Genomic DNA, 17,183 nt, shown 5'->3' with positions numbered 1-17,183 from the left:
AGTTGCTGCTTTCTCTGGCTTCCTTCTTCTGTGGTTTAGTTGTGTTTGGCATGAAGCAGCAATATTCGAGGAGTGCTTGTGCCCCCCACTCAAGCATTTCATTAAGCCAATCAGTGGAAAAATGACAATACTGTCTGGCATGGAACACAGGCATTAAAACACCTTTATTAAAATAGAGAAAATAACACCTATTCAGGAAGTGACCCTGAAGTCAAACTTTTTATTATGGGTGGGAGAAGGTACTTTTCTTTTAATCTACTGTAAATGCTGTTGTTTCTTTCATGTTGTTCAACATGGAAGTGGGTGCAATCTATTTTTATTGCTATCTTGCTTCTCTCCCAAATTTGCCCTGAACCAAAATAAATATATCTAGTGGTGCCCAACATGTGGCCCAAGAAAGTAGAAAAAAATCTTAATTGATTGCATGTTGGTTGTGTTTATGCTGTAGAGAGTTAAGCATGTCAGTAGCCATGTTGCTTGAATTTGTAATGTTCTTAGGGTGGAGGTCTTCAAGTGATTCTGGTCCTAGGCTTTTTTGAGGTTTCAATACCTTTCTAGTCACTAGGATTATTGTCCCTAGCATGTAGTTTTTACAGTAGAGGGGCACAGATTAGAATAGCTATCGTGCTGGGCTTGGTGATAATGATTTATAGGGCATTTACGAAGGTACTGGATTCTGATCAAGATATGTATGTTTTATGGTTTCTTCATTCTACCCTGCATCCCAGTTCCAGTAGTATGTTTAGGGGGTTTATTCGTAATTGCACCCAGTTTGTTAGAGGAGGAGCAGGGGATGAGGCTTTCAGCCTTTCCTTCTTCTCCTTTGAATCTGTTATGTCACCTTTTGAGAATGTTCAGTTTCCCCTTAATGTTAAAGAGACCATCTTTCTGGTATTTAATGTGGTAAGCTTCCTCTATACAGTCTGCAGCTTCTCTAGAATGAGGGCTGAGATATCTAGAGGAGCTGATGAGACCCCTGACCCAGAAGTAGACCCAGGCGTGGAAAATCCTGAGTGGTGCGGAGAATGGGAAAATATGGGCCAGACCCTGAAGGAATTTTCTGACCCTGTAGACTAGGATTTTCCATGTGAACAAATTCAGAACTCAGCTGAGGTGGGGAAATACCTGAAAGAGAAGTGCCATGATGACTCTAAGGAGAAAAAGCTCATTGCAATAAGCTGTGCCCTGGCCTATGCTTATCGCACACTGCTAGATACTGTAGGGCAGCAGACAGAGACAGGGGACAGGGAGATAAACCAGCAGCTACCACAGTCACTCAGGCTGCAGTCAACACCCCAGCTACTCAGGTTGTAGCTAAACAATACAGTAACCCTAAGCCAATGGCAATCACCACAGAAAAGAAGCACAGAAGCAACACCAATCAGCCAGTGACCAATGATGATGATCCAGGGGAAGGATCCTCAACACCAATTATTGATACAAAAGCCAAAGTAAAGCAACCAACACAAGATCAGAAGATCAGGACTCAGACTGAGTCCTATTCCCTGGAGGACCTTCGTGGCCTAAGAAAGGATTACACTTAAAAACCTGATGAATCTATAATTAGTTGGTTAGCCTGTCTTTGGGATTCTGCAGGTGAACCTACAATTTTGGACAGTAGTGAAGCAAGGCATTTGGGATCCCTGTCACATGATCCTCGACCAAGGAATGATGAGAGGGGTTAACCCTCAAAGTCTCTGGGCACGGGTCCTGGAAAGTCTAGCACTAAGATATCTGTTTGCAGATGATCTCTATATGCAGCAAACTCAGTGGAAGACCATAGAACAAGGAATTCAACTCTTGAGGGAAATGGCAGTGGCAGAGATTGTCTTCTCAGATGATGTAAACACTAAATACAGACTTCGTACCATTTACATCCATGATGTGGTGAAAATTTATACAACTTAAGCCACAAGAATATGCTTCTGCTTTAGCAATAATGAAACCAGATGACAGTGAGGAGACTGTGCTTGATATGGCAAAGAAGCTCCAAGCATATACAGATGCTGTACATGCCAGAATCGCAGCGGTGGAAACATTTCTGCAGAAATTAGAAGATAAGATGGAGGAGAATCACAAGAAACTGAGGGAGGAGATTAAAGAGCACTTTCTCCAAATCTCAGAAGTACGGATCAGAGGTTCTGGTATCCAATGCGGAAGTTCCCCAGATGGGGAGAGAAGGTACACCCCACGAGCTGAGCTGTAGTTCTTCCTGTGTGATTGAGGAGAAAACATGAAGAGATGGGATGGAAAACCTACTGCTGCTGTGGCACAACGGGTGTGTAAATTGAAGAAAGGCAAGGCTCAGAGAGGAAGTTCCACCAAAAGGGAAGCAGCTCCAGTGGCCCATTACCAAACTGCCATATATGATGATGATGATAATATTTTTGATCCCCTTGAAGGAACCTCCAAGACTTATGCCCAGGGAAAGAAGGATAACCAGGTTTAGAGGGGCCCTGCCTCTAGCCAGGTAGAGGCTAGGGAAAATCGTGGTTTTTGATCTGTATAGATTCGTTGGCCTGGCACATCTGAACCACAAGAGTATAAAGCTTTGGTCGACAATGGTGCACAGTGCACATTAATCCCATCAAGATATGTGGGGGCAGAATCTCTTTCTATTGCAGGATTTTACTTTGGTAGAAGCTGAGGTGAGCCTGACTGGAAATGAGTAGAACACCCTATTGTGACTGGCCCAGAGGCCCCATGCATTTTAGGCATAGACCTCCCCCAGAGTGGGTATTTCAAAGACCCAAAGAGACTCAGATGAGCATTTGGAATAGCTGCTGTAAAGATAGAGGGCATCCAGCAGTTGCCTGGGCTATCAGAAAACCCATCTGCAGTAGGACTCCTGAAGGTGGGAGAGCAACGAGTGCTGATTGCCACTTCAACAGCGTGGAATTCACATTCTCTGATAAAATCCCTTCACCCAGGATTTTTCTCCTGGGAATCTGAGAAGCCTCAGAGAAAAAGAAAACTATTCTTATCTCATTTGCTTCTCCTATGTGGAATGTGTTTGGAGATTGTCTACCCAAAGATGATTGTCTGCTTGGATTCTAGTGTGAGTTGTTTTGACTCTTTGGCCAATTGGTGCCAAGCTGTGTCAGCACTCAGAAAAGAGTAATGAGTTTTCATTATTTTCTTTTTAGCATTCAGTAAGTATCCTTTCTGTATTCTTTAGTATAGCATAGTATAGTATTCTTTAATATAATATAGTATTATATTATAATATAGTATTATATTATATTATATATTATATAATATAGTATTATATTATAAAATAATAAATCAGCCTTCTGAGAACATGGAGTAAGAGTCATCATTCCTGCCTTCATTGGGGCATTCCCAGCAAATACAATGCAACAGTGCACCGCCAACAGTACCAAACAAATCAAGATGCTGTGATCCCATCCATAAAATGATTTGTGAGCTGGAGAGCCAAGGGGTGGTCAGCAAGACCCACTCACCCTTCAACAGCCCCATTTGGCCTGTGCGAAAATCTGAAGGAGAATAGAGATTGACTATGGAATACTGTGCATTGAATGAAGTGACTCCACCGCTGACCACTGCTGTGCCAGACATGCTGGAACTCCAGTACGAGCTGGAGTCCAAGGCAACAAAGTGGTATGCCTCTGTTGATATTGCCAACACATTTTTCTCCATTCCTCTAGCAGCAGAATGCAGGCCTCAGATTGCCTTCACCTGGAGAGGCATGCAGTACACCTGGGACCAGCTGCCCCGGGGGTGGAAACACAGCCCCACCATCTGCCATGGACTGATCCAGGCTGCACTGGAAAAGGGTGAGGCTCCAGAACATCTGCAATATATTTATGACATCATTGTGTGGAGGAAGATGGCAGCAGAAGTGTTTGAGAAAAGAGAGAAAATCATCCAGATTCTCCTGAAAGCCATCTTTGTCATCAAAAAGAGCAAAGTCGAGGGAACTGCTCAGTTTCTGGGAGTCAAGTGGCAAGATGGATGGCATCAGATTCCAACCGATGTCATCAACAAGATCACAGCAATGTCTCCACCATCCAGCAAGAAGGAAATATAAGCTTTCCTTAGCGCCATAGGTTTCTAGAGAATGCACATTCCTAAGTACAGCCAGGTTTGTTTTGAGGGGTTGTGACCCCTCTTTACCTGGTCACCCACAAGAAGAACACTTTCCACTGAAGCCCTGAAAAACAACAAGCCTTTGCCCAGATCAAGAAGGAGATCCCTCATGCAGTTGCCCTTGGCCCACTCAGAACAGGACCAGATGTGAAGAACATGATCTACTCTGCAGCCAGGAGCCATGGTTTGTCCTGGAGCCTTTGGCAGAAGGTGCCTGGAGAGACTCAAAGCCAACCACTAGGATTTTAGAGTCAAAGTTACAGAGGGTCTATACTCCAACAGAGAAGGAAATTTTAGCAGCCAGTGAAGGAGTCCAAGCTGCCTCAGAGGTAACAGGCACTGAAGCACAACTCCTCCTGGCACCCCGACTACCAGTGCTAGGGTAGATGCTCAAAGGAAAGGTTCCCTCTACGCACCATGCCACCAGTGCTACATGGAGCAAATGGATTGCTCTCATCACACAGTGCACCCATATTGGAAAACTGAATCACCCTGGGATGCTGGAAATAATTACAAACTGGCCGGAAGGTGAAAACTTTGGTCTCGCTGATGAAGAAGAACAAGAAGTGACACATGCTGAAGAAACTCTACCATTCAACCAACTGCCAGCAGAAGAAAAACTATATGCTCTTTTTACTCATAGTTCTTGCTGCATCGTGGGAATGAACTGAAAGTAGAAAGCAGCCATATGGAGCCCCACACAACAGGGTCGCAGAAGCTACTGAAGGAGATGGTAGATTAAGCCAACTCGCTGAACTCAAAGCTGTTCAACTGGCCCTGGACATTGCTGAGAGAGAGAAGTGGCCAAAGCTCTACCTTTATACTGATTCATAGATGGTAGCCAATGCTCTGTGGGGATGGCTGGAGAGGTGGAAAGAGGCTAATTGGCAGTGTAAAGGAAAACCAATTTGAGCTGCTGATGATTGGAAAGACATTGCTACCAGGGTAGGGAGGGTACCAGTGAAAGTCCGCCATGTAAATGACCATGTCCCCAAGAGTAGAGCTAATGAGGAGCACCAAAACAATGAGCAGGTAGACCAGGCTGCAAAGATAGAGGTGTCAAAGATAGACTTAGATTGGCAACACAAGGGAAAGTTATTCCTAGCTTCATAGGCCCATGATGCCTCAGGTCATCAGGGCAGAGATGCCACCTATAAGTGGGCATGGGATTGAGGGGTGGATTTAACCATGGACAGTATTTCTCAGTTTATCCATGACTGTGAGACATGTGCTGCCATCAAACAGGCCAAGTGAGTGAAGCCCCTATGGTATGGTGGGCGGTGGTCCAAGTACAAGTACGGGGAGGCCTGGCAGATTGACTACATCACACTGCCCCAGACACACCAAGGCAAGAGCTACATGCTCACAATTATAGAAGCCACCACTGGATTGTTAAAAATCTACCTGTGCCTCATGCTACTGCCCATAACACCATTCTGGGCCTTGAAAAGCAGGTCCTTTGGAGGCATGGTACCCCTAAGAAGATTGAGTTAGACAACGGGACTCATTTCAAGAACAGTACCTGGGCTAGGGAATATGGCATTGAGTGGGATATGTACCATATCCCCTACCATGTTCCAGGAAAAATGGAGAAATGCAATGGACTGTTAAAAACCACCTTGAAAACATTGGGTGGGGGATCTTTCAAAAATTGGGAGCAGCATCTGGCAAAAGTCACCTGGTTAGTTAACACGTGAAGCTCTACTAACCGAGTAGGCCTTGCCCAATCTGAGCCTTTGCATGGAGTAGATGAGAACAAAGTTCCAGTGGTGCATGTCAGAGCACCACTTTGCCGTTATGTTCTAACTTAGAAAATGTAGCCCATTGCTACCATGCCATAGGCTATACCTCGACCTGTCTTGTTAGCGTAGTGGGGCTATTGCGCTCACTGTTGGGCTTTCAGGGGAGGTGGGCTGGCAACGGCGTTATGTAGGCTGTTTTGGCAAGGAATGATCAGGTATATCGTGGATCATCGATTACAGAACAGACTCCTCTAGGTGGGCATGGGGCACCACCAAGTCCTTAGAGTTTTAAGCGTTGGTGCTCATAGTTCTTGGGTGGATGCTTTAGTAGGGGTAAGCACCAAGATTTAGGGCCAGGCATAGTGGGGTATCTAATCCCAGTTTGGGCCCTGGCTTTCGTGGAGTTCAATTGATTGTTGTTCTAAGATCTTCTTTGATGGGGAGGCCTTAATGGCATCTTGGCTTGTGACGGCTCAATTGCTTTTTAATCTCAGCTACTTGGGTAGCATGTGACCACTCTTTACGCTGTTATAAAGTTAATTTGGGTCTCCCGTATGACTGCGGTGGCTGGCACAGGATTTACGAACCCTAGATTTGCTACGGCTAAGTCAAGTTTACACTCATTGCTTAATATTAACTACTGCTGAGTACCTGTGGGGGTGTGGCAATTGCAAGGCGTTTTGGGCTACGGTCATGGTGAGCCTGATACCCACTCCTATCTATCTAATTAAGGTGTCCAGGACATCTACACTGGAGCGTGGATACTTGCATGTATATATACCTAGCAAAAACTAACAGTAAGGTTAGGACTAAGTCTTTTGTCCTTGGATGTGTGTGGCAGCCATCTTGACATCTTCAGTGTCATGCTTTTTATAACCTACAAGAACGTAAAATTTGGTGGGTGATTGGTTGATGATTTATCATCATGGTTGGTATTTTTGTTTGGTTTTTTTTTTGTGGGGGGAGGTTAGTTCTGGGGTTAATTCTATGTCTGTTTGGGGGTGGTTGTGGAGGGATGATGGTTATTGTTATTGTTTTTAATACTAGGAAATATACAGGAAGGTTAATTGAAAGTGTATTGATGACAAATGATTTGGATAATGTAGGGATATATGTTAGGGAAGACAGTTTGGATCAATTCTGCCTCAAGTACAGACAAACCCATTCGTGGGGTTGTTTTTGCTCAGGGACCAGGTTGCACATGGTGGATAATGCGGAAAGATGAAAGAACACAATGTGTACCTCAGGGAGATCTGATTGTTGGGTGAGAACTATGTGTAAATATCTCTGTTTGCTGAATGTTACTGCCATTGTCTGTGTATAGCTGAATATTGGACACATAATGTATGTGCTTGTAGAGTTAGAATATATATTCGTTTTAGTAGTAAGCTGACAATATGGGGATAAGGGAAAGGAATGTCCTGGGTGGGCTATATGACGCTTTTATCCCCAATTGTCTCGTTCTGTTTATGCTGGATAAAGTTTTGCATCTTTAAGACTTGTTCCAGAGAGTGAAGAGGGGAGAGAAGAATGCACAGTTTGTTTCCAGACACTGCACTCACTCCTCCACATTCCTGCTCCTGGACTGAGATGGCTGCAGATGGACAGACAGTGGGACAGAGCTCTCCTTTGTTTTAGTTAGTTTTAGCTAGCTGAGTCCCTGGACTGTGGGGTTTTTTTCCCTTTTCTTTGGACCTGTTTAAACCTGCCCTGGACTGAACATCCAGAAGAGCACCCCCAGCTCGCACCCATGGCCAACCGGACCTGGGCTGCAGCATTTCAGGCACCAGAGGACTGATAAGAGATTGGCTGAGCCGAGCTGTAATCCAGGGAAGGGACTTTCTGGGTTTGTCATCTCTTTTGGAGCAGCAAGAGGTTTTATTGTTTAATATTGTTTAGATTTTATTGTTTAATAAACAGGTTTTTTCACTTTTCTCCAAATAGGTATTTTTCCTGAACTGACTGGGGGAGGGGCCAATGGAATCTGCTTTTCTAGAGGAATCCCTTTAGGGATTGTCCCCCAAATTTGCCCTGAATCAAGACAATTGCATACAATTTTGTTGTTGACTCATGAAGAGCTGACCTATGACTTAGCATGTTCCTATTTTTAATGGGTTTTTTTGTTAGAAATTTAGCCAGATCATAAAAACAAACTTTAAAATAACTCTGCTGGCTGATTTTCAGCAACAGTGTGTGAGGTTATTCCTGTAGAGCTACAAAGACGTAGAAAAATTCTCAGAAATTTCTGAGCTCTATGACCTTCTGATGAGAGTCTTCTGAGAAATGCCATTCTTCTCTATAAAGCAGGAAAAAAGGTGCTCAGGAGGAAGGAGCAATGCCTCACCCTTGCTCTTCTGGAAAGTGTCCTTGCTGTTGGACATGGCATGATGAGCTGTGGGTGCAATCTCACAAATCAAGCACCCACAACCATAAAAAACTGCATCAAAAATGTAACTGGTGTCCACACCTGTATCTCCCAGTGAAAAGCACACTGGGTGATTCAAGATGTGTCTTTCTGCTTTGGGGTTAAACAAGAGAGTATTATTTCAAAATGATCCCAAAAAATATGTTCCTGATAAACAGAGATAAAGGAGTGGAAAACAAGTGGAATAAATAAAATGTCCATTTCCAGTTTACTTCACATTGTTAAGTACTCCAGCTCTGATTCAGGAGAGCATTTCAGCACAAAGTACTAATGCCTGCGTTGCAAAACTTAGATTATCCAGGAAGAGGAAGTACAGCTTGCAAACACCAGTTAGTGTCTGTCTCTGTGTGTGTGTGTGTGCATGCATGCGCACATGTGTGTGTGTACTATTCATCAAGATAGTAAAAAGTGGAAATTAGTGGTACTTAAAAGACTAGGAGATGAAGAAAACACCAAGTTACATATTATTTTATGGCATATTTTTATTCAGAAAAGTATGATATACTAAAGAAAAAGAAAGTAGTTCTGTTCTGCATTCAACCACTGTGGAAATAGGGATAGTTGCCCAGAGAAAGGTAATACAGCTGGGGAAGTGTCTGGAGCACAAGTCTGGTGAAGAACAACTGAGGGAGCTGGGAGTGTTTCAACGGAAGAAAGGAAGGCTAAGGGAAGACCTGTTTGCTTTCTACAACTATCTGAAAAGAGATTGTGGCCAGGTGGGGGTCAGCCTCTTTTCCCAGACAACCACCAATGGACAAGAGGAAAGTTGCACTGGAGGATGTTCAGATTGGATATTAGGAAAAATTTATTTGCTAAAATAGTAGATAAGCATTGGAACATGCTCCCCATGGAAGCAGTGGATTCACCATCCCTGGATGCATTCAGAAGTTAGTAGACATGATAGGTTGTGATACAGTTTAGTGGGTATGGTGCTGTTTGGCTAAATTTTGGACTTCATGATTTTGGAGGACTTTTCCAACCTTGATGATTCTACACTTCTGTTCTGTGATATGATTCAGTGTTGTGCAACCAGTCACTAGAAAACATTGATGAATTCAATAGTGTTCATGGATCAGAAAAACTGTCCATGGCTTTGGTGGTTAATTGCTTACTAAAGAAGGGGTCATTAAGAGTTCTGTGTTCTCTGTTGAACAGCAGGGCTGTGAGGTTCAGCACTATTCCCCCTCTGCAGCCATCATCTGAAACACAGGCATCTAAGTGGTAAGAAAAATAATAAGGTGATTAGGAAGCAGGGATAGGTAATAACTCACAGTTGCCTTGCAAACTAAGATATGGGAAAAAATGTGTTGAGAGACCTCCTGCAGAAGAACAATGGAATGCAGTAATATGGGACAAAGAAGAAGATAAGGGATACTGCAGGCTGCTGAGGACCCATATCCAAGGTACTTTTGGATGGATTAGAACAAGAAACAACAGCTCGTCCCTGAGAATAAGACACAGCCAAGCCTCAGGAAAACATTCCAAAGAAAGGGCTCAGAACTTTGTAGGATGTGCACATTAAAGGACTTATATTTGACTATATTTTTATCCTGCAGTGGTGAGGAGTGGATGTTTTAATAACTATTGGTGTCCCTAATGCCTATGGATCTGAGAATTTGTTTTTGTGGGCTGGGGGTAGATTTCTTTTCAGGGGCTAATATTTAGAAATAACCTTTCTTCTACCAACGTCTGAGTGAATCTTTCTTCACAACTGCTATTAGTCTGGCATGAATATTTTTGTTCTTAATTTGATTTTTAGAGTTTCTCTATGGGAATATTATAGATAAAAGGTGAATAATTGTCAAAAGTCTGATATCTAGCAGTGCACCCCATATTTGGTTCAGCACCGCCCAGTTTTGTTTAACTGATTTCCTTCAACTGGCTTCTTCTTGAAAATTTCAGGAGATTCACTTCTTCAAAATGCAGTAATCAAGTAGAAGAGCTTTAAGGATGTCCAGCCTTTCCACAGCTAGCCTAGCTATACAATGTCAGAAGGAGTCCCAACATAAAACACTGTCTAATAACAGCACTCCTTCAAATTGACCAAAAATTTATGTATGTATTTTTAAGCATCAGAGACTGATATTATACCTTAATTTCCTTACTAGATAAAACTTTTAAGGCATAAAAAATAAGGTAAAGTACAACGTAGAATCTGCAAATGAAAAAGTAAGCTTTGGGAATATGAATTCCCCTAGGTTTCTGTAAGATAAAATAGCCTTCTGAAAAATTTGCTATCAAGGTTTGGCTGTAAACACCAGAAAAATACGCAAATAAAATATTGCATAGCTTATAAAACTCTCAAGTTCAATATTAAAGCATCTGTTTTCAATGAACATATTGTAATTGAAAGGACTTGAAGTGAATCAGAATTTCAGATTTCCCAAACACAAGGCATGTCATAAACAAGTCAATTGATTCATTCAATATACAAAGTAATGGAAGGATCACTATATTACAAGGAAATAATTCTCTCCTCAGGCTCTGTGCCTCATGCAAACCACATCACTAAGGCAGAAATGGTTCTCTGGTTTAGCCTATGCTCCAAGATTTCATTAAATTAGATTACTACTGTGGCATGATAGGGAGGATTATTTTGTCTTTCTCTATGTATGGGTTCTGAAGCTTTATATAGAGTCTGGAAGAGAAGCCAATATAGGTAACAAAGATCATACACATACAGGCAGTATTTAGCATCAGCATGGGTTATAATCTATTCTGTGGGACAGCATAAGAAAAACAAAATAAGAAAAAAAGCAAAAAATAATAAGGTGAAGATCATTACAATATCATGAAGGAGCTAGATCAGTGCTTTTGGTTGTGCCCTGAACACCTGCTGTTCTACAAAGAACCCCCAAAAATAAATGAAAACCATCTTTTCAAATTTGTGTTGCAGCTTTGAGACAGACAACAACTGGAAAAGAAGCAGAACTGGCAAATTATGATGGCAATAAAAATGGTTTATCATTACAACACTTGTTACTTGTGGGTCTTCTCCTGGTACCCAATGTCTGACATGTACTTCTGCCAAGCACCTTTTGTGGAAGAAAGATTGCAAACATTTTCCTCACCCATGAAAAAGAGCTATACTGATAATCAATGTCATTTCATTTGCATCTGGCTCAAAGAGCAAATTGTGACTTTTGAGGAAGTTTTTCACATTATGAGTAAACAGCAGTTCTGGATGAAGTGTTTAAGGATTTTAGTAAACTCATTGGAAGGAAAAAACAATTTCAGGCATGCAACATTTTCTCATGTGCTAGTTCAATGGGTAAATGATCAGTATTGTGAGTCACCTAGACACTTCTGAGACCACTTCCTGTATCTTTTGTCCTTAATCAGGTTTAAGACCTCTTTGGGCTGCTATTTGCAAGTTTACTTGAAGGACACAAAGGAACATGATTGCATGTGAGCAACATGCCTCCCATTTAGGTCAATCTAAACCTGTGTTGTCAGATCAGCCAAAATGCCAGCCTGACCTGAGTCCTGGGGACCCCTCAATACCAGCAAAATATTAGTTTATAATCATAATAAATACTCATTCACAAAACAATTGCAAAGCCTTAATTCATTTTGAAAGGATTTGCCCTCAATTTGTTCATGCCGGCAATCTGAGCATCTGCACAGAGAGAGCACAGGGTAGCTGATCATATACAAACTGTGACATGTAATGGGAAAAGGGTTAGTATTTCCAATTGCCATGATTCTAGACATAATCCTACCAGCAGCCATTTTAGCAAAGCACTGGAAAAGCAACCATTTTGCAGAAAATCGTTTCTTTTGTGACAGAGAGAGAGAAATTTCATTCTTTGATTTCAAGTTAAAGAAACAAAAGCATATTCAAGGATTCAGGCAGATCAGAGAGAAAATACAGAGATTCTTCTGAGCAAATTTTGGGAAGAGTCATCTGATACTACTGTGCAAAGAGAGCACCTAATTCTAAAATCTGTTTAAATTGTTAAGCTTATATTAAATGTGGAGGGGTTCTGTTTCTCACTGAACTCATCCCAGCAGTATCACAGTTTTTATACTACACTTCTAAAAGGTTGTTATCAGCTGAGAGATTATGAGGCGATGTAGCAATTATAAAGCCTGATCCAACTTCTCACTGAATGTAGTGGCAATCTTCTTGCTGACTTCAAAGGCAGTTGGACCAAATTCTAAATTAGGACTCAAAGCACCAAGTCCTGTGAAAACTTCATTGTACAAGCCAATGACAAATGCAAATTCAGCTAATGCAGCAAAGAAATATTAAAGCTGAAGATTTAAACCTCCCCCAAAGTAATTTAATCCTATCATAGTAAATTATCCCAGCCCCCCTGCATGGCACTTGCAGACTATATTGCAGTCACTCACTTTTACTTTATTGAAAATTTAATTCTGGTTTGTTTTTTTCTTTTTTTTCTATTTCCCCTGATATTAAGTAATATATTTACTGGCTGCTGAGCAGAATGATAGCAACTCTCCCCAGCTCAAGCAAGATCTGCCTGAAATTCTTAATGGCATCTTTGAGTTCCCTCTGCCTGAGCTTCTTTGATGGTGTTAGCTTGACTGCCAAAGGAAATGAAGTTTTTTTCATGACCCACTATTCCATACAGGTGCAATGGAAAAAAAAGTGCATTCTCAAAACTCACGCCTAATTTGATGAGTAAGTAGTCCAGAAATTACTTTGAGGAATGTGTGTCTACTGTGAATGTGCTGAGACAGTTATGGGTTAGTTCTCAGCCAAGACCAGCCCTGCAGCAAAGCTAGTACTTCTTGTTAAAGACATGGGCCTATATTTTATGGAGAAAGAATATGACGCAGTACAGCCAATCATTCCACACCTGCCCTTCCAGGCATGCCAGGACATCCTACTACCTACAGCCACCTACAGACTATCCACATAAACTCCCTGCATCTTAATTCTCCATCCATAAAATGCAAGAACAGCATGGTACCATTCTTGGGAGGCTTGTGAGATTACTGACTTTGAACCCTGATAATGTGTTTAACAGAACTGCATTACTAAGATAGATTTGAGGCTTCTTCATGAAGGTTCTGAAGAAGAGAGCACAGCATCCCAGTCTGTCTTAATGCACTAGGGGAAGAGAAATGGTCTTGTCCTAATGTTCGTTCCCAGTTAAAAATCTGTTCTTGTGGTATGTATCAGCACAGTATGTGCCATTGATAAATAGTTTTTCTTGGCAGTGGACCAAAATGTTCAAGGCAGTTTTCAGGTCTCTCCATATGATACAAGTATTTCAACAGGTCAGAGAGACATGCTGTTAGGAGGGAATGCATGGCAGGACATTTTCATAATTCATCTGCAAATTATTTTATTTCATCTGATCCCTGTTCTGCTTAATGGGGGAGAAAAGAATTTTATTAGATGGAACATTGATCAAGACTGAGCAAAGGATTGTATTAGATAAAAATTCTCTCATGCCTATTCTTTTTGTTCCTTACTCACTTTTTCCAAAGAATATTAGCAACTACACTGATATGTTATGTTCTTGTGACTCTTTTTGTACTTAACAGTGTGCTAAACTTAATCAAAGGCTAACAGATTTCTACTTTTTCACAATAACAAGCCACACTTGTCTTCTTATCTCATGCTTTCTGAAATCTTGATCAATTGACCTAATCTTTTTCTAAGCATAAAAGCCATTCCGTTCTCCTTTTCAGTTTGATTTTATTAAGCTAGTATTATTGTTTGTTTGTATTACAGTAGCCATCAAGACCTTGTCAAAATCAAGGCCCACCATAATATGTGCTGAACAGAGCAGACTATCAAACACACCTTTCTCCTAGACATTTATATAATTGTAACCAGAAGAAATGTTATAACATAATCCTTATTTTAAAAGTAGAATAGTGAAGTTTAGGTCTTTAGTGATATTTAAGTATTTAATTCTCTTTGCACAAGGAAGCCATATTAATGCTGGAGTCCTCTGGCTTTCCTTTGTTTGCTGCAGGCTGTGAATAAGTGGCACAAAGACAACCCAAAGCAGTTTCTGAGTATCACTTGGAAGTATTTCAGATATAATGATTAATATATATAATGCAGCCTGGTAATTTTTGCTTTAACGCAATCCTTTGCTCTATTTTGAACAATACTCAGTGAAAAGATTTTTTGTCTGTTCTATCTGAAAAAGCTGAATTTCAGCAGTTTTAAAATACCTTCAAGAAGCTGGGCTGTAATGTTACAGTATTTCACAGAAAGTCTCCAACTACACTACACGTGAACCTAGATCATCAGTCCTAGTGACAGGAGCATCTGAAATATTTTCCTGATATACTTCCTCTTTTCATAAACAGTACATAATTCTTTGTAAAATATCAAATTCTGTGTATCACGGATGACTAAAACTTACCACGCAAGCCTTCAGTGTCTCCCTTCATCTTAGAGGTATGTTATTTTACTGATGTTTTTTCTTCAGAATCCCAGCTGTCATTGGGCATTTGTGCCTTTCAGCTGTTGTGGAGGTGGAAGGCAAACAAGTATTCAAGAGCCAAGGTTTAGGGACATGGGGTGCAAGAGCAGGAGCACAAGGTTATGAAATAACAATGTCAGACATGTGGGAGTTATAAAGCACACAATCTACCTTTCTGCTTGGGAAAGCCATAGTGACATGGGAACAGATATCAGTGGTAGGTGGTGTGCTGAAATGGATGGTCAGCTGGTATTGCTAAAGAGCAAGTGTTGTATGAGGAGTTGCTACTTTAAGCTTGTACATAAGAATTCGTTATTTCCTATGGTACTGTTGTTGATTGATTATTGTTCCCACAAAACCTGAATGTGATTTGGATGGAGAGCAACAAGTTTCTCAAATCTCATAAATGAAGATCACGTGATAAATATTCCTGCAGCTCTGCCTGACAGTAACGTCATATCCAATGAGACATCTCTGAGATTTCATTGACAGCTACTTCAACTCACAAGGCAAGGGGAAAGTGATGAAAGCAAGCTAATGTGGAAACTTGGTAGAGACATTGTAGAACTGTAGTGTATCACTTTCCATCCCTAACATTTCCCACTGTGGAGATGAAAGGAGCTTATGTGAATGCCTGTCAGACAGAAGAAGCTGATATGGTGTACACCATAACTCTGCCTTGCAAAGCATAGCCATGCAGAAGGTATGTGACAAAACAGATGTAAATTTTTGAAGAGAAGTAAGCAGATGAGGGTAAAATGTATCCAGGGGCTGTTTCTTCTAGCTAGACCTTAGAAACCTGAATTAGGGAACAAATGTGCCTTTACATCAACTCACCAACCTGTTGTGCCTCAGTGCAAGAGTTGATGAGGAGCATAGAACATCCTATTTCCCATATAGCTCCTTGACCCCATCTGAAATCATGTCAGGATGATTGCTAGGGCTTCCATGTGCACAGCCTTTGCTGGATGTTCCTGCATGTTTTAGAACAACCCATGAGCAGGGCACAGAACTCTCAGGCTTACTTAAAATGAATTATTACATATTTTCTGTTTTGTTTTGTGACAAAAACCACATTATTTAGTTCACTAAACAAATATACATCAAATTTTTACACTGTCAAAATAAAGTACATAAGTATAAGCAAGCTGGTCCTTTATTGTGGAACTACTGCAAGTGGTTCCTTTAACATCATTAGGTTTCCCTTTACCATCATCAGGAACATTTGCATAAAAAACTTGGTTTATAAGGATAGGACAAGACAAAGAGATAAATCAAACAGATCCAAAATTAAGATTAATTACAAATGCCCTGTAGTTCAGATGCGAGCTTGTGGTCTTAGAGGTTGGTCTTCAGTTCCTTCAAACTCCCTAGAGGCCCCAACACAGTCACCATTGTTTATATAATATTTCACATTTAAGTAAATAACAATAGCACCCTCTCTCCTCATTTCTCTTCTTTGTTATTTCAACTGTGAACTCTTTGTACGCAAGCCTCTCATTTCATGCTAGAACAGCAGGACTCCCATGTTCACTGATGTCTCTTTGAACTAAATTCTAGCTCTTTCCAGATTTAACATGAACCTCAGCTCACACATAAACTCCTATAATTTTTTCTTTTCTTCTCAAACATATTGAACACCACTTCTAACCTTTTCGAAAACAGTGAGTTTTGTACTATTATTCAGTTTTCTGAGGGCCATAAAAGAACCAAATCTAGTATGAAATACCAGCAGATATTGTCTTGGATCTGCATTTCCTTAAACCATGTGGCTTTGAGCAGATCTAAGTAAATGAGATCATTTAACTTCCAGGTTATTTTTTTTTCATCACTTTAGTTTATATCTAAGAAGGAAATAATAAGAGATGGACTACAGCAAGTTAATTGTTGAAATACAGTGATAAAAAAGCCTACTAACAATAAAATTGAAAAAAGACTGTTTCTAATACAGAATGTCTAGTTGTAAATAATTTCAGATATTCAAACTCTACTTTTTCCAACCCCTGACTCATTTTCTAAAAGTTTAAAAAAATTGCGAAAGGAAACTTTTCATGGAATTTGATATTTTGTGTCCATTTGTGTCCAAAGGAAAAATGTTTGTTATCTACTTGAACCTTTTTCCTGTTGTGTCAGTCTGATGAGAAAAACTTGAAGACAAAAAGAATAGGGGGTTAAAAACAACACAAGAGATTGATTAACACTCTGGTGTTATCTACCAAATGTCAATAACAAAATGCTACTGAGCTCCTGCATTGTTTCCGTCTAAATTTCCAGTCTCACACCTGTCACTTCTCAAGATAACTATCCATAGTAGAGTCAAAGCAGCAAACAGCTATGTGGTCCCTTGATAAGAAATAGTGACACAATTTGTCTTCTTCTCCCCTGTCTGCAACTAATGGGCTAGCAGCAGGTTACAATAGCACAAGATGGATTTAAATTACTATCAGTATCACTATCCAGAAAGTGAGCACAGCTACAGAAAAGCCTAAA

Source organism: Agelaius tricolor, unplaced genomic scaffold (genome assembly GCF_023055355.1).
Source record: "Agelaius tricolor isolate 1412-34295 unplaced genomic scaffold, bAgeTri1.0.p SCAF_27, whole genome shotgun sequence".
Taxonomy (NCBI): domain Eukaryota; kingdom Metazoa; phylum Chordata; class Aves; order Passeriformes; family Icteridae; genus Agelaius; species Agelaius tricolor.
Note: the sequence above shows the minus strand (reverse complement) of the source record.